The sequence below is a fragment of the Chionomys nivalis genome, chromosome 1, assembly GCF_950005125.1.
Source record: "Chionomys nivalis chromosome 1, mChiNiv1.1, whole genome shotgun sequence".
NCBI classification, from domain to species: domain Eukaryota; kingdom Metazoa; phylum Chordata; class Mammalia; order Rodentia; family Cricetidae; genus Chionomys; species Chionomys nivalis.
Genome location: NC_080086.1, coordinates 108,614,686 through 108,633,489, shown reverse-complemented (window position 1 = coordinate 108,633,489; position 18,804 = coordinate 108,614,686). Strand labels below are relative to the sequence as shown.

Genomic DNA, 18,804 nt, shown 5'->3' with positions numbered 1-18,804 from the left:
CAGAACTGAATGTGGGCTATTATTCCTGGGATTTAGCCATCTTTTTGTTCTGTGTTTATGGATCTCAAAACATGATAGCTTGCCAGAAACAATTGTGCCCTGCTGGGACCCAACGTCCCTGCTTTCTTGGAGTCCTATTTTGCCCAGAGCCCTGAAATGCCTGGGTCTTAGGTCTTTTCATTTAGTCCTATCTAGGTAGTGTCCCATGAGATCAGGAGAAACATCTTTTCCCCAAACCTCACACTAGCACCCGAGTGCTCCAGAACTATGCCATGAGTCATTGAATATTAGCATGGATGTCGCAAAGCTGAGGTCAACCACGAACCATCTCACAGTCTGACTCTGACTCAGCAGAAGCCAACAGTGACATCCTGATTCTGGCGTGGCTGACCTCAACAGGCTCAGTCCAGATTCTGTACATGAGCCTGGACCCAGAGGCCATGTTGAGTGCCCCAGGTATGGACCAACCACTTTAGTGTGTACATAAACACTGCACAGAGCCTGGTGACTGCACAGCACAGGCGATGTAGGGGAGGGAGCCAGAACTTAACTGGAAGGTCACTGTACAGCCAGCGCTGTCTGAGACAGCTTGGTGTTGCTCCAGGTCTGGGAGGGCAAACACAGAGAAGCAAGGCTGAGGAGACCAACCAATTAGCAAATCATAAAACAAAACAAACAAAACACTTCTCCCAGACAGCAGAACAAGTGCTACAGAAGGCACAAAGACTAGGAAAATATGAAAATAAAAATCATAAAATCTGGATGCAGTCAGACCTCAGCACACAATGCTGTTCTTTTACTCTACAAAATGCTGGGGAACTGCATTTCGGGATTTTTCTGTTTTGTGCTTGAGGAGAATAATGGCGTCCGCCTTCTAATGTTGTCATCAGAGCTAAATGAAATTACATGTGATATGCTTAGCTCAGGGCATAGCGCACACACAAAGAAAATTAGTGAATAGCAGCATGCACTATTGTAGGCCAGAATCTCTGAGCTCAAGGTGAAGCATGTGGTAGTGTGCAAAATGAACCCAGGAGGATCCAGGGAATAGGAGCCAAGGCCTCCATAGAGGCCACCTAGCCGTGAACTGCCCAGGCTATGATAACCTCATGTGGTAGGAACATAGTGTACAGAAAGCCCCCTGCTGGGGGGGACTGAGTTATGACTCCAGGTGATCACAGGCAGATCTTTCACCTTCTAGGACAGAGTCCTCTATGACAAATGCTCCAAGTAAAGGTGTATGCACCATAGCATTAGGCCAACTGTGGATCTAGTCATACAGAAACCCAAAGGAGCATCCCGAGATGCATGGAATGTAATCAGTGTCTTTAGCCCACAACGATGTTGGAAAGGAGAAGACAGGCACAGGGCATATTGGGGTCTGAAACCTGAATCAGACAGGGAAAAACTGAAGGGTGGAAGACCTTAAATTCGGGGTAGTGTGCTCCATGGTCCTCAGGGGAGCTGGAGGGTGAGCTCCACTGGTGAGTTTGCTGGAGATGTCATTAGCTATATACATGTACTTCAGCCCTCAACAGACTTATCATGAGACCATCTTAGAGAACCTCAGTACTCTAAATATTCTAGCAATGTTATAAATGTTGTTTCTTTTTATTCTTACACTGGTCTGCGAGATAGGGACAAATACTCTCACTATGCTACAGACATGAAACTCAAGTTTCATCACTCAACAAAGCTCAGAAAGAAGCCATGGTGAAGCAAGGCTTTGGGGTCCAGATCTGTCTGACATCACAAACCTGTTCTGTCCAAACACCTGCTCCCTGAATGAATATTTACTTTGTGTGCAGCGAAAGCCAGTGAGACCACATACAATTTGACCTCAGTCCTTAAAGATCTTTTCTGAACTTTCTGTCTAAGCACCAAGGTTTCAGAACTAGTCAGGGTATTGGGAGGACTCTACATGCTGGCTATTTTGGATGGCTGAGATCCATCCAAATTTCTTGGATGGTTCAGTAGCAGCTGGGGCACAAGAGATTGGGTTTCACAGATGTGCAATCACAGTGGTATATGAAGAGGAGTGTCCCAAAGTAACCAGGATACAACACTGGACCTGGCAGAAGAGGTATTCCAATTGAGGAAGCACAATCTCCCTTTGGCAACTATAATGTATTGACAGATGTTAACCATCACACTTGGTGATGCATTTTTATAAGCAAAAATGAAGTTGGAAAGAAAGAGTCTGGGGTGGGGCTGCATGGCAATGACACCCTCTGCCAGATGTAGGTAGCTTAGTGGCTCTTGCTGAGAGAATACAGACCTCACATTCCTCACTCGTAGCCTTCACTATCAGAGGACTTATTGGCCTGTCCATCATTTCAGATGGGAAAACTAACGTCTATAGTGGGTAAGAGAGTTTCCAAAACAGATGGAAATCAGAGGCAGGCTACAATTCATTAGAGTATGTATTAGCCTGTTGATAAAGAGAATTAGTGTGTATGGATCCTGTCACCAGAAGCAAGGTGAACTACAAAGGTATCAATGTTAAGCCCATCAAGCAGAAGAGTTGTGATTACACAGTTGCTAGTGGCTGGCCACAGGCATGGGATAGCAATGACAGAGCTCTGGGCTGGGCAGTGGGAGGAAAAAGGTCAAAAGTAGGATCTCCCCCTAGGGAAGAGGTTGGGGTTGGGGTCATCTAGGTAGACATCCTGCAATGGAAAGCTACAGGCAGAAACGTGCATCCAGCTGCAAAGATGAGGGATCCTGATGTGGTGAAGACACTCCATCCCTAAGTCAAGCAAGGGCAGAGGTGTCCTAAACACCACATGGCCAGGGCCCTTTAAGGATATGATTCTGGTACTCTTTGCACATCTATTGTAAAGGTCACTTAAGATTATTCTTGTAGTGAATGTTAATTAAGAATGAGCTGTGGTAGGGAGAAGAGAAGAGATAAGAGGTGGAAGATCTTATATGGTAGAAATAGACATAAAAAGGAACACAAAAGCCGGGCGATGGTGGCGCATGCCTTTAATCCCAGCACTCGGGAGGCAGAGGCAGGCGGATCTCTGTGAGTTCGAGACCAGCCTGGTCTACAGAGCTAGTTCCAGGACAGGCTCCAAAGCCACAGAGAAACCCTGTCTTGAAAAACCAAAAAAAAAAAAAAAAAAAAAAAAAAAAAAAAAAGTAAAAAGGAACACAAAGTTTAAAACACCCCAAATCATTATTTTCAAGTCCAAAATATCCACGTAGGTTTAATTGACACACATCGACTTTAGGAGAAAACATTTTATCTTCTCAACTTCAAGTCGAAAACAGTGTTCTATATCATTGTCAATTTGGAATGTACATGAGTGTAAAAACAAACAAACAACAAAAAACGTAGATAATGCAACAAGTTCCAAAGGACAAAAATCCACTCCCACACACTCATAAAGTTTACAGTTGGCTAGGCTTACAGTACCGGCTACCTGCAGCTGGCGTACCCATGAATCTTAGAGGAGAACCTAGTACTGTAATGTTCTTAAACCAGTCTAATAGCTAACTTCACTCGAACACTTACCCACTTATCCTTATACCCACAGGTAAATATAGTCCTCACCCATCACCAAAGAAGTGTTTTTATCCAGCAGAGAGAGACATCCCAGAAAATCCTAACTGATCAGAATACAAAACTGAGCTTTGTGGTATCCTGTTCTAGAAACATGAAGAATAGATAGAAAGATTATAGCAAACATAGGATAAGGACCAGGATGTCTGCTAAGGAACTGTGTCTCCTATATAGGACAGGGAGGTTGTACCCATGATAACTCAATAATACATTCACCAAAACAAGACCTGAATGTGCCAATATGGATGGGGGAAATCTCACAAGGCACCCAGCTCTTATTAAAGAACTATAGGCAATTAATGACTTCTGAGAAAGGGAGATTTAGTCTTTCCTAGGGATGTGCCTTATAGTTATTATTCAACACCAAGTGGTCATTTCTAAAAAAAATGCATATGAGTAATATTAAGTGTTCATCGGGCTGTGCTTAGATATTTGCATGTATATGTGTGTGTGCAACAATAATAGGTAGGGTGGGAGAACACAGTAAAGATAGTACATGAAAATAGAAGGAGGGCTTAGAGGTAGAGAAGGGGGAAGAGGAGTGAGGAACAGGAGTGGGGAACCAGCTATGGCAATGGGGATTCAAGATAAAAGTATGTCATACATGTTTGAGAAATATAACAAAATACACAAGCTTGTTCAATTAATAAATGGTAATAAAAAGAAAAAAATACAGTAATCTGATGAGGGAAAATAGTCAGAGCAAAGGGTATAATCATTATTAACCTGAAGAACCTTAACTGGGTAGTTTCTTTTGGTTTTTCGAGACAGGGTTTCTCTGTGGTTTTGGAGCCTGTCCTGGAACTAGCTTTTGTAGATCAGGCTGGTCTCGAACTCAAGGCGTGTGCCACCACCCGGCAACTGGGCAGTTTCTTATGGAGGTTTTATCAGATAAGAAAAAAGAAAGACCAGGAAGGTCAGTTAGGAATTTTCGATTGAAATATAACCTGTAATATTATCAAGTAAGAGATTTCATCTTAGTTGTGTATAAGCAAGTCCTTTTCCTAGTATAGGAGAAACGTTTTTCCTTTGTGTGACAAGATATAAAGATGTTGGTTATTTTTTATTGTTTTCTGTTTTTCGAGACAGGGTTTTTCTGTATATCTCTGCCTGTCCTGGAACTCACTCTGTAGGCCAGGCTGGCCTTGAACTCACAGAGATCCTCCTGCCTCTGCCTACTGGGATTAAAGTTGTGTGCCACCACCACCCAGCTGGTACACTGTTTTTATGTGTGTGTGCATTGTATACTTTTTATTTTAAAATCAAAACGTATAGCATTAGAATACACTACAGTTTATAAAAATTACCCGTGGAATTTCTTACAAAAACCAGCTAGTACCATAGCCAGCACGGCCTTTCAATATTAATGGCAAATGACTCGGAGAAAGTGTGTGTTAGCCTTCACGGTGCAAACAAATTGACAAACCAAATAACGCTAATCAGCTTCACTTGGGAAAAGCTACCGGAAAGCACTAGCCATCCACAGGTAACAATCTGCTTGTGCGGATGCGTTTCCTGCTTTGAAGGTAACCCGCGTGAGTTGTTAATCCTCGCTGGTTCCCCTTGCAGTGACTTAACAACACCCTTGCCCCAAATCAAACATTATATGCTCAGGGAATTCAGACTCATTTAATTATTAGCCTAAGTAAAATATAATTGTGCAATAAATCTGCAGGGAAGGAGAATAAAGCAAACAGCCATTTTCAAGGCAGGGAAAAATGACATTTGGATCAACTCCTGCCTTGGTTCATCTCATACAAGTCTCTCTTCAGTGGTATTATTCCTCGAGGTACTTGGATGCTACGGAGGATGGGGAGACGTTTACTAGCTGAGCTCTTTGGTATGACGTGTGCTGGACTGAGGGTCAGAGGTGCTAGTCTCTAGAACAGTCTCCACACAGATATCATTATGTGCCTATGGAGAATACACATTTTCAGAAACCCCGTATAAGGGGCTGAAACAATAACTCTATTGGTAAAGCTCTTGCCTTACAAACATGAGGACATGAATTTGGCCCCCAGGATCCTTTGTAAAATGGTGGGCATCGAAATATGCTCACACCTGTAGAGCTGGGAAGGCAGAGACAAGAGACTTTCTGGGACTTGCCCATCAACCAGTCTGGCCAAGCTAGAGAACTTCGAGCCCAATGAAAGACCCTACTCAAAGGAGATGGATGGAGTTCTTAAGGGTAACATCCAATGCTGTCCTCTGGTCTCCACATACCACGTGGTGCACACCTTCATCCCCACACATACCAAGTATCCTCCATCCGTACTTTAAAAGTTCAGTTGAGGTGTTTTGGAGCATGTATATGCTAAAGCAAAATAAACGTCACCCGTAGCAGTAGCGTGGTTTCTCCTGGTCTCCTCCATTCCAAACAAGGCCTGAGTCCATCATCTCTCATCAGATGGAAACAAGGAAGACAGTCGAGACTGGCATATGCTAGTAGATCTAATTTCCCCCTGGCCCCACGGCCATATCTCCCCGCACACACCTAATCTCATCTAATTTGCTCTGGAGATTATCTCTAGCTGCTTTGCCTCTGAACTGCCACGGAGAATCACTGCTGAGGCAGAGAGAGCCATCCTCGAGATCTCTGTTAACCCGGGCCACACTCACCACCTTTCAGCAGAGCTAGCATTCACAGCCCTTCAGCATCTTGGCCACATACTCAGCACCCTGCCTTTGTTTCTCCCAGAAATCCCAGGAGACTGAGTAATACCTGTGGTTTCTGCTTTGATTTTGGAAGAAAGGATCCTCGTATTACCTTCTGCCTGGAAGGCCTTGCTCTAACCAAAACACCAGGATCCCACCGAGCCCACTTTCATCAGGGTAGTCTTTGTGGAGCCTCTCAGCATGAATTATATCTCACTATACCAGAACCATAATACTTCCCTTCTCCATCTCCACGGGCATTTAGAACTTTCAATACAATACTATAAATCATGTGTACACATACATATGTCTTTCTACCCTGCAAACATAGATAGGCATGTACTCTGTGTATGTGGGTACACATGTCCACTTGTGTCATGGGCTGAGGGTTAGAGTTCACTTTGCTTCTCCTGTGCAATTGCCCCTGTGCAATGACAACAACTGAATCCCAGGGTGAGAGTGGCTACTCTTTAGGAGGAGGAGAGCTAGCCCTTTGTCTACTGGTGAATACACAAAACAGTGGGTACCTGAAAACCAACACATGAGGACTTCTGGGGTCTTATCCTTGGATTTGGTCTCTGGAACCGTGAAAATGAAGTAGTCCTGAGATGCAGTACACTTTGGAGCATCCTGAGCAGACCAACTCAACAGACAATATTTGAATCTAGTGTCATCGTGGCCTCCTGGACAGTCAGTCATGCAACACGGTAGTTCTTTTTACAACCTCTGTCTGAGTCTCTACCACCTGTCAGAAAGAGAAATGGGTAGAAAGGGAAGGGAAGAAAGGAAGTGCCAGCGAGTCATAGATCTGAATCTAACTTGAAGTTTGCCCAAGAGATGACAAGGAGACATAGAAAAAAAATTACAGCCAATCTCCTTAATTGAGACTCAGCTTAGCCAGGTGATCTTTAAGTGTAGTCACAGAAGGACACAGAGGACAGTACACAATTATGCAAAAGCACTTAATAGAGAAAGTACAGGCCGGTCCTGGATACCCTGGCTTCCCCACCCTAAAGAAAGTGAATCATGACCCCGGGTTCCTCGGAATCCCTAACCCAGTTTGGTCTGACACCTCATGCTTCTGGGTCAGTATGAGGATGCAGATGTTGCTGGGAGTAAGCCTAGCACCCTTGTCCTGTCCATCACTTCACTGCTGCCAGAGTTAGTAACACCCGTCACTGTTCAAGTCTCACCCTTCCTGGACAGTCCCCATGACTGCTTTAGCCCCTCTTCCGGCACATGTGGCAACTCTTGTGGTCTGGTCAGGTGGGAAAGGCTCCTCAGGCCACCCAGGCTCCTCTCTGAAAGACCGCGTGAGAGTGCATGTGTGTTGGCATCTCTTGCCTTACAAGCTGACACCGCCCGCGCATATAATTCCCTGTCTGTGGATCCCTGCCCTCCGTGCATTATGCCTCATATGAAGGGTTTTGATGTGTAGTGAGCCTATCATAGTGGAATTTCTTGGTTTTGTCTCAACAGTTTATACCAGGTCACAAGCGAACACTGTGCCAAGAATGCAGGGTTTTAAATTTAGCATTTTAAGAAAGCCCCAAGTAAAACTGTCGGACACCCAGCCAGAGCACACTGAGCCTGGTTCCATGGAGCTCTCCATCTGCTCACTGTAGCCATCAAAAGGCAATTACTGCATAAGAGGAGAGAGGTTCATGCACACGAACAGTGGTACCCATGGGACAGGCTGAAGGACTCCATCTCCTTCCAATACCAGGAAGCCACTTCTTTTATTCAAAGTTACTTAGTTTAATATATTTTATTAAATTTATGTATGTATTATGTGTGCGTGAGAGAGAGAGACAGATAGACAGACAGATGGACAGAGAAAGAGAGTAAGAGAGACACAGAGAAAGAACAACAGACAGAGGAAGAAGCAGAGAGAAGAGAGACAAAGAGAGGGAGAGACAAACAAAAAAAGGGAGAGTAAGAGAGAGACAGAGAAACATGGATTAGGAGAGAAGGAGATAGGGAGGGATGGAAGAACAGGCAGAGAGGAAGACAGGCAAAGAGAGGGAAAGAGAGACAAAGAAAGGGAAAGGCAGAGAGGCAGGGAGAGGTCACACACATACATACGCACAGAGATCGTATGCATACATGCCATGGCACACTGTGGAGGTCAGATGACAACATTGGAAGTCAATTCACTTTTCCACCTTTTCATGGACTCCCAAGGATTGAATTTAGGTAACCAGTGAATAAAAACCATTATCTTGCTGGCTCCTAAATTCTTCATGCCTCAGTTTGCTTGTAGGCTGTGTCTGTCTGAACTTCTTCTGGAGAGTTCCAGGAAGCTACATGCTATGATCACCCTGACCCACACCACTGGGACCTTTGATTCTGTTCTGCCTTCTGGAGCTCATACAGCAAAAAACTAAGGCTGGGGTTTGAGACTGGAAATTGACTCCCTCCTGAGTCTGGAGGGTAGAAGGCCAAAACCCAGACGTGAGGTGATCTGAACCTTGGTGATTGTCATGCATGACTTACAGATGGCACCGTCCGTGTGTCCTCACCTTCGGGGAGAACCTGCTGGGTCATGCTCCATCTCCAGGCTCATTACCAAGGTAGTCACAGTAGAGTGTGACAACTTCTCCACAAGCGGCGTTGGGGGACACACAAACCAGCTGCAGTGTGGCCCTGTTAGCCCCTGGCATGCTTGGATAGCTCTGCCAGAGGTGGTGTCAGATTTCAGAGAAATTCTGAGATAGCAAAAAGCTTCTGTGACACATGGGGACACACCGTGTATGGCAAATTTTTGCCAAGTCACGGGTGTGAATTACTTTTCTCCTTGCTGTGAAAAAAGGACTTTGAGTCTGTCACAGAAGACAGGAATTAGAGCAAAGCCATAACAGAACAGGGCTTGGCAAGACAAAAACCCTCAAGGACACATGACAAGTGACCTACTTCCCCCAGCCAGGCTCTGCCTCCCGGTTTCCACCACTTCTCAATCTTCTACATGGAGAGTTACTTTACTTATCTCTTCAGTGTCTCTCAGTCCAGCCAAGGTAGCAGCTGCGAGAAACCATCATACCTGGCTTGGTCAGTTCCTGGCTTCACAAATGCCCATGAGCCCCAGTGAAGCTATAGATGTTCAGAGGACCTGCTCCCTGGACTCCACTGCAAGGTATTCCTCTGCTATGAGCCTGCTATCCACCTGTCCTGACATGGCCTAGCCTCCCGCACCTTGGAGACCCTGGAACCATCACAGCAACATTGTCCACATGTTCTGCAGGCTTCCCTGCCCTGAACTGTGGCTTCCTTCTGGAAACACTGTACATGGGGTTTCTTCTTCTTGCTACCTCTTCTTGCTCTGTACCAAGAGGATGAGGCTCTATTCCCCTGCACTCCAAGCCAGCAGGCATCCTGCCTCTTGGTCTCCTTATCTGGAGTTTCTGTGCCCAAGGCTCTGAAACAGACTTGTGCCCGCATGTTCTTGCACCTATGTGGCTCCTGGCCTGTTCTTCTGCTGTCAGACACATGGTGATAGCTCAAGCCTGTCATTACAAGTGCTAGACCCACTATTTCCCTTTGGTCACATTTCTCTTTCCATCTTGGCCCCCAGATCTGAGCTCCCTTCTCCTCAGGACCCTAATTCATCACCTTTGCCCCCTACAAATATATTTGGGGAGAGGGAATCTTACTTGAGAAAATGCCTCTGTAAGATTAGCCTATAGACGGTCTATTGGGCATGTTCTATATTAACGATTGAGGTAGGAGAGCCCAGCCTATGGAGGTACCGCCCGGGAAGGTGATCCTGCATAGCGTAAGAAAGCAGGCTGATTAAGCCAGAGAGCAAGCCAGTAAGCAATGTTCTCCCATGGTTTCTATTTCAGCTCTTGCTTCTGAGTCCCTGCTTTGAGTCCTTTCCTTGACCGTCTCTTAGTGAAGGAGTATGACCTGAAAGTTGTAACCTAAAACAAGCCCCTTGTCCCCCAACTTGCTTTGGCTCGTAGTGTTTAATCACAGCGATGGAAACTGGCGAAGACACATCACGAAAGTTGCTCCATTCCTTGAGGCCAATCCAGCTACATCCTTATCTCATTCAGGCTATTCCCATCGTAGCCTCCACAGTCACCAATGTGGGCAGTGCCAGTTTTATCCCAGGTACAACCATTCCAGGCTGGGCACTCTGTTGGAATCTGATCCTACCTGCTGAAAAATATACTCACACCCTTGGCCGCTGTCTGAAGATCCTCTATCCATCCCTGACATCCTGCCAGCTCCTTCTCCTAACTAGTCTGATATGACGTTTGGACCCCTACCACCTCTGAGAACTCAGCACTGAGTCTTTATTTGGTTGTTCAAAAATCCCAGTCTGTACCACCAGTATTTTCTGAATGTCACATTCATGGCTATCTCCAGCATCTCTGTCAACTACATTAGACTCACCTGGGTGGGCTCGTCTTGCTTCATATGCCTTCTGCAAGTTGTTCCTCCTCCAGTTCACTGCCTCTTAGCAAGCAGGTTCCATCATTTCTTTTTGACTCCTCAACCACTGGGAGAGCCAACCAGTAAAGCCACCATCACCTGGAGTGCTCCCACCATCATCTGGATTGCTCCCACCATCATCTGGAGTGCTCCCACCACCATCTGGAGTGCTCCCACCATGTCTGTCCTTATTTACTTCCACCCTTGAGCAGAATCTCATTGTCTCTGGGGCTACGGTTCTGTCCGTTTCCCTCTAGTTCTTACTCCTTATCTATTCCCTCCCTACCTGCAGCCAGGGGAAGCCTCTCGAAGAGCCCATTCCATAGATCATCGTAGGCTCTAGGCTTTCTAGGGACTTGCCTCTCCCTGCTGCTAGCAGCCTGCACCCACCCATTTGAGGACACTGGGGAACCTGGGCCAACTGCTGTCCCTACTGTGTTTTTCATCTCTCCTGCAGCTCCTTCTATTCTGCTTCCTAGTTTCTGGAATATTACAGATACTGGCTTGCCTCAGGACCTTGGCCTGACGTCTTTTCCCACTTGGACTCTCCTCAGATCTCGACAAAGCTGCCTGGGACACCTGGTCAACCCCAGGCCTCCGAGGCTCACTGTTTTATTTTCTCCTGAACTCTATCTCTGTCAGGTAAGCTTTTTCCCAGGGCACCTCTCCCACCTGACCCCCGCGGCCCACTCCCTCTGGCCTACTTCATTCTGCACGGTCTCAGATCGCGTGCATTAATTAATGCGTGCACTTGATGCGCCCTCTCGAAATGCACCTGCTAAAATGTGTTTTCCTTAGAGAAGAGCGCTGGGTTTTCTTTTCGCTCTACTCTTAGAGTTTGGGATACAAGCTTTATGATTATTATTTTTTTCAAGCAAAGGAATAAACAAGACTGATAATGTCCAGTCATTAAAAAAGAGTTCAGTAGCCAGCAAAAAGACAGGAATTAAGAACAGGCAGTTACTATTGACAAATAAACTTTGTATATAGAAGCAAGGCATGACATGGGTGGTACAGCTCTGTGGGAACTTACGGTCCCTCCTATTCCTACAGAATCTAGGGATAGGATTTTCTAGCTTTTAAAATGTATATATGTGCTCCTTGCCTGGACAGAACACTAGAGCTGACCCTTTTGGCAGAGGCATGGGTGAACTGGTCCTGAGGGTAAGAGAGTGGCTAGCTGATCACACCTCCTTTGTCTGTCACGTCGTGGTGAGGGTGAGGGATAGATGCCCTCCTCCCCTCGCCCTTGCCATCTGTGGTGGGTGAGGGAGCTGACCCCCCCCCCTTACAGCTGCAGCACTCGGGAAAGTGAACCCTGCACCTCACCTGGGCCGAACAGTAGAGCTCACCCTATTGATGGGAGCGGCGGGGGGGGAGTGGTGGGGTGAATTGCCCCAAGAATGTGAGCATGGGAGATCTGGCCCCAACCCTCATCTGCCATGTGGTATTGTGGGTGGGGGAGAAATGCCTCACCCCTGACTCTCACTGCCTGTGGGCAGGTGGGAGAGTTGGCCCTGAGGTTGTAAGAGCAGGAGAGCTATCTCTGGCCCCACCAACTACAGCACTTGGGATACAGGCCTTCAGGATAACTCAAATGTGTTGCCCAGGCAAGGCGTAGGTGTGGGAGAGCAGACCCCAAGGATGAGAAAGCAGGAGAATGGACCCTGCTCTGTGCTCTCCATGCTGGGGAGCTCACGCTGGTGGTGAAGACAGGGAAGAGCTGTCTGGCTGACAAAACCCTGCAACCACCCAGGCCCAGAACCAGGGTTATGAGTTGGCCCACCCCAACATTCACCCCATCTATGATCTGTGGGAATGCATGAAGGGACCAGCCATGCAAACCCAAAGCTGCAGGATCTCCGCCACACAGCAACAACAGGATATCTAAGAGGAGTCTCGGTGAGGGCCCAGCATGGATAGTGTAGTAGAAACCAGAGGCCTCCGATCAGGCCAGTGACTCTGCAATGAACACTTACTTGCACATGAAGACATATGGATTAAATCAAATGTATGTATGAGGATTATGATGCTGCTCCTCACTAGGAAGTGGTCCCCTAAGGATCAGTCCTTGCCCACACACTGGCATAGAGTGCGTTCCTAGAGGAGGCAGAAACACTGCACATCAGCCCTCAGAGCGACACAGGGATGCTCCGGATGCGCCTGCCCAGGGCAGCGGCCATAGGCATCTGCAGAGCTGCAGAGCAAGTGGTTCTGAGCACTACGATTAGCCTGCGGAAAGTTTGACGATCGCTAGGGAGGGAATCTGGGTTATAAGCTGGGAAAACAAACCTGGAAAAGACAACGGTGTCACTGCTCTGTGAGCACCAGGAGGTGAGAATTATATAACAAAACTTTCCATCCACCCACTCCTGTGGTTGGAAATCAGAAGGCATTCTTGCTGGTGGTTTAAATATTTTGCCTCTCAGAAAGTTTTTTTGAAAAAAATGGAGCTGGCCTGATGGCTCAGGGGATAAAGACAATTGCAGCCAAGCCTGACCCTAGGACCCACATGGTAGCAGAGAGACAACTGATTCCTGCACACTGACCTCCAGCCTCCACAGGCATGCCCTGGCATGCATGTACACACACACACACACACACACACACACACACACACACACACCCCAAATGTAACAACAACAAACTTAAACGGTATCAAAACATACTAGAACACTAACCACGTGATTATGGGATGAGCACAAAGGTCTGGCACTCAAATATAGATCTTTCTCTGTGCAAACAAAAAGGAGGAAGGCAAGCCTGAGGTAAGACCAAGAAAGGAAAGGAGGAGGGAGGGGAGGAACCACGAGGAGCCTATTGAATTTTAAGTACTCACATGTCATTGGAATTTATTTGCAATATGAATTCATTTTTCTTCTAAAACCCTAGAACAGGGGAAGGGCCACCCTTAATTACCGTGTGAAAGGTCCTGGTTTCTATTTTCAGACTTGGATGCATTTTGTTCCCGGAAATCTGGGCTCGATTTTTTATTTATTTTTTTTGTTTCCAAAGTAATTTCTTTCACTAGGGGGAATAGTCTGAGAAAGGAGGTCTCGTGTAATTAAAGCATTTTTTTTTTCAAAGGAAACAGTCAATATCAGCACCACCAGCACAGGTGCACGGACCGCATGAGCACTAAGGATGCTACCACTCTGGCCTGCCATAAATGTAATACATGTAGATCTTGCTGAAGTCTCCTCTCCTGCCAGCTATCACATCGTCCTGCCTATCCACTGAGAGATGGAAGGCACAGACGCATGGGAATGCTTCAGAAGAGTTTCCCAGAAGAGGCTGATGATGCTAGCCATGGCTAGGCCCAGGGGTCACCCCCTGAGATCCCCAGAACCCCTAAGAAATACCTGGCAAGCTCAGGACCAGGAACGGGGACAGAAAAGCTACCCCACTAGAAGCACCACAGTTTTGGATAAAGAGCAGTGGGACAGTGTTGTTCTGCACAGGACAGCAGCTCCAGGAACACATGCATGTCACCATAGTGAACTTGAGCTCTGTCTTAAAGGAGGACTGAGCAGGATGCTCAAAGGCAGGTGGCCATGCAGGTGTGCGTGTGTGCATTATCGCAGGCAGCTGCAGCTAAGCCGGTCTAGACAGTGCATTTGTGGAGCCGTATCCTTGGTTTCTGCACTGTGGTAGCTTCTGCTGTGAGTTCACTAACAGGATACCCCAAAGCCCAACACCCCAGTGAAGAGCTATGTGGATGTAGTTGAGGTAAGAATCGCAAAGCTTGGAGAGGGGATGTGGCATCCTTGAGGTCAGAGTAGGGACCAAGCTACTTTAGCCTACGTGGTGTTGACAAGATTTGAGCATCAGATTCTATCTGGGAGGTCCTCCCTGCCCTCCAGGGCCTTCCCTTTGTTCTCACTATAGACAGTTTCCACTTCCCTTGCTTTCCAAATGCCTGTTAGACGAATTTCCACAAATCTGACGCAGACATGCTCCCCATGGCCTCCTATCAGCCCATCCTTCTGGACCGATTGTCACATAACAGCACAATTCCTGTTCCGTTTGTTCCCCTTGCTTCCAAGTCAAGGGAAGGTCTCAGCCACCCCTCTCTGCCTGCACTCCCAGCATCTTGTCCTTCAAAGCCACGCTAAACAATCCCGTCCCCACTGACTGCCCTGCTTATCCACGGCTGTGACAGATTGCACTTGACTCAACGGTGGTGTTTCCTGTTCAGAGGGGCTTCCCACACCACAGTGCACCACAGACACTGAGCACATGTGCTGATGGGGAACGCAGCCTAACAGGAACAGAACGACAACTGTTCCTGTTCATCAGAGTCTGCTATAACCATTGTCTGTCAGGCACAGAGCATACAGGGCACGTGACTCGCCTCCCCACACACCTCCTCTGAGAGCACCTGCCTACCGCATCTGTCATGCATTTCCCACATACCACCACCATGGTGGAGCGAGGTCCAGGTTGCAGGTGCCCATGTGCGGCCCCCTTGTTCTTCCTATCAGAGCCATTCAGCTGCCACGACACAGATAAGGCAGTGCTTGAATTTTACAGATACGGCAGCTGCTAATTAATAAAGTCTTTTAACAACGATGGAGAGACGATTTGACGAATTCAAGAATGGGAGCTCCGGCAGACAATCACGTCGGGGTAGAGACACCACTGCCTGCTAATGTCTGCTCCTTTGCTTCTTTCCAGACACCTTGCCATGACCATGGTCCTCATGCCCCTAGGACTGCTGTGTTTTCCCTAAGTGTAGCCTTAGCTGATGACCTGAGAACCAGAACTTTCGGGGGACTGAATTCCACCTCCACACTCGCTCAGCACACAGAGACATGGCTTCTGGCTCCTTTGCTGCCCTATTCTTCCTCCTTCCCTCCACCTGACTGCTTCTTTCTACCAGTTCAAGAGACAAAGCTTGTTTAACCCACACCCTCCTCGGAAGCTCTCCCTGGACTGTCCGCCAAGATCAGCAAGCCTCTCCAGAGTTCCAGGGCTTAGCGAGGCACACGGCATTCACGATTTGTGTTTTGTCTTTATCTCGTATGCTAAATTCTGATTCATTGGCCGGTATCCTTAATCTCTACTCATCCATTCGCCCTCCACACCCGATAATAATTTCAGCAGAGCAGTTCTCAAAGGTGGACCTTGGGAAAACTGTTTTCTTTTGTTTTGTTGTTTGTCTGTCTTCTGCAGCAGATAGGATGGCAGCTTCACAACCTGTAAAAGTGACCTTATAACTGAAAGGGAGAGGAGCCGGAAACACTCAGGTGCCACTCATGTAGGCACTGGCAGCTTCTCAAACCTTCGCTTTGCTGATGAGTAAACAGGAAGAGGCTGTTCACTTTTTAAGGGTGTAACTGGTAAATTCCCAATTCTGGCTCCATTCACAGAATAGCTGAGAGAGTTTAAATAGTATGTGAAAGACTAGTAATAATAATAATAATAATAATAAGGAATGACCATATTACTACCCTTCTTAGATTATAAAAGGGTTAAGAATGAGTTCACAGCATAATCATAAAAAGTAGAGTTATGTTCTTTGCAAAGAGAAATTAATAAAAATTAAAGACAAATGTTTAAGAGAACAAGGCAGTGCTGTGGCTGATCTTTCAATCCAAACATCATGGTTTTGGGAGAAAATCCCTAATTTATCCTCAATAAGTTGTTTTTAAAATACAAAATAGAAAATTAATTTTTCAAAATACCACTAGAAATCTATCCAACATAACACATGGAAGCAAGTTCTTTGTTAGTTTAATTCTTCATTTGACTTTAAAATGTAAAATAAATTAGCCCAAGAGAGAGAAATTGAACACACAGGTCCCCACCTGTATCAGAGGCAAGATAGCAGCCATATGTAGTTCATCTGTGGTTTGTATGTGATGTGGACCTACCGTGTGTACACACAACATGTTACACACATCAACTCCTGCATGCTCCATACAACCTTGCGGTCTCCAGATTCATTTGATAGATGGGGAAACTGAGTCTCAGAGAGGACACTGATCCCAGATTCCTTATAGAAAACCAGGTTTTCCTGCATCACCTGGTGCCAACAGATGTTTCTATTACGGCCACATGATTTCTCAGTCACTAAAACGTTTTCCTATGAAAAACTTTGAAGAAACACATATATAAACGGAAAAACAATAAGACCCATAAACCCTTTGACCAGCTCCAGTAGTGTCAGCTAACCAAGGCCACATGTGGCTATAAATCATATTCTAGAACTACATCTACATGGAAGTAAATTCCAGAAATCATATCATTGTATCCTGAAATGTTGCAAAAGCAACTTCAAGCATGTAGACTTTATCCTTAAACACAAACAGGGTAAGGGCAATGAACAGTACCCAAAAATCCACATCATGATTCTGTAATATAGTGAAGAGATCTTCAATAGCTATGGCTTTAAGTTTTAGGATAAATGTGATGTACTAACCTAATATTTCCCTGGCTACAGTATATATGTGTTCCATAAAAGGAAAACAGGGAGGCAGTAGGAAGTTAAAAGTGAGGTGTCCTTTTAAGCAGAGTCAAAGAAAAGTAAGACAGACAGGACACCAGGCAGCGACTTCAGGCAGCCAGCAGAGTCTCATTTTTTCTAAATCGTCCTTCCTCATCACAGACCCCTCTACTTGTAATGTCCATGAGGATTGCTTCTTACCACACTCTGAAGTACTCCTCGGGGCATTGGTCCCCTCTCCTGGCCCCTAAGTCTATGTCCCCATAATGGGCATCAGGGGAATCACTGGGTCATGCCATCTCATCCATACTTCAAGTCACAGTGGCACAGGAGGCTCCACTGTTTTCAACCCTCTTAGGTGTTTGCTTTTGCCAGCAGGTTAACAATCATGATGCTATAGGACTGCTGCAGGCTCTGGCAGACACCTGAGCCCTTGGACTATGAGCTGAAGCTCACGGCAGCATGTACTTTCCCTCTATTCCAAGGCTGCTCCCGAGTGTGACCATTGCACGGAGTGTTGTGGGAAGCATCTGTTAACAAGTGCAGAGCACTGCCATCATTTAATCACTGAACATGAGCAACCAGAAAGAAGAAGAGGAGTCACTTGCATGGCTATCTGAGAAGGACGGATCTACTAGATGAAACAGAGATGGGAATAAGCAACCAAGACTTTTGTCTTGTTTTATTTGAAAAATGGTCACAGAGCAAAACTTGATGAAATCTCAGAATGGATATCGTGCACCATGGAAAAATTATTTTAGAAATGCATTTATTAATACAGAAAGACATGGGAAGTAAAGAAGAAAATGTATAGAATGACATAGCTCAATATAAAATTATACATCTAATTACTAATTGTAATATAAAATTATGCATGTAATTCTAAACTAGTATTAATGGTAATTACAACTGAACTGAGGTTCTCGGTGCTTTATTGTTTAAGTCATTTTAATATCTAATTTTTCTATTGTGTGTATATTAATCATGTAAAGAAAATCATTTTTAAAAGACTGTCTCTCTAGCAATTTGGTATCAAATGTAAACAGCACTATTCAAAGGACAACTGTGGACAACAGAGGTCTCCAAAGTAAGGGAAAGTGAAGACATAGCTCTCTCAACGAGTACGATTTTTGAAAAATTAAAAATGAATTGTGTAGTAAACAAAAAGCTTTTCAAACCTGAGAGACTGAAAGGTTTCTTCCCTGCTCACAGCTTTGATGAGAAGTAAGTGAGTCTCACTGATAAGAACAGTGCTGTGCATTTTCATCCTCAGGCTTAGTGAAGAAGGCAGAATCCCAGAGGCCCCAGCTATCCACCACGGAGTCACCATGGGGCCCCAGCTATCCACCATGGAGTCACCATGGGGCCCCAGCTATCCACCATAGAGTCACCATGGGGCCCCAGCTATCCACCATGAAGTCACCATGGTGCCCCAGCTATCCACCGTGGAGTCACCATGGGGCCCCAGCTATCCACCATGAAGTCACCATGGTGCCCCAGCTATCCACCGTGGAGTCACCATGGGGCCCCAGCTATCCACCACAAAGTCACCATGGGGCCCCAGCTATCCACCATGGAGTCACCATGGGGTGTCAGGACAACAATGAACTTCACACACTCCCACCTGACAGTCCAGGCAATCAGTATGTTTCCATCTCAAGATTGGGCAAGTCAGACACAAGGCTGCCAAAGATGT

At 46.1% G+C, this 18,804-nt stretch overlaps 1 protein-coding gene across 19 annotated transcripts in view; it reads right to left on the bottom strand.

Moving 5' to 3' along the window:
• Myt1l (myelin transcription factor 1 like) overlaps positions 1 to 18,804 on the bottom strand; it is a 390,358-nt gene that overhangs the window by 333,487 nt on the left and 38,067 nt on the right. The gene's annotated exons all lie outside the window — the stretch shown is intronic.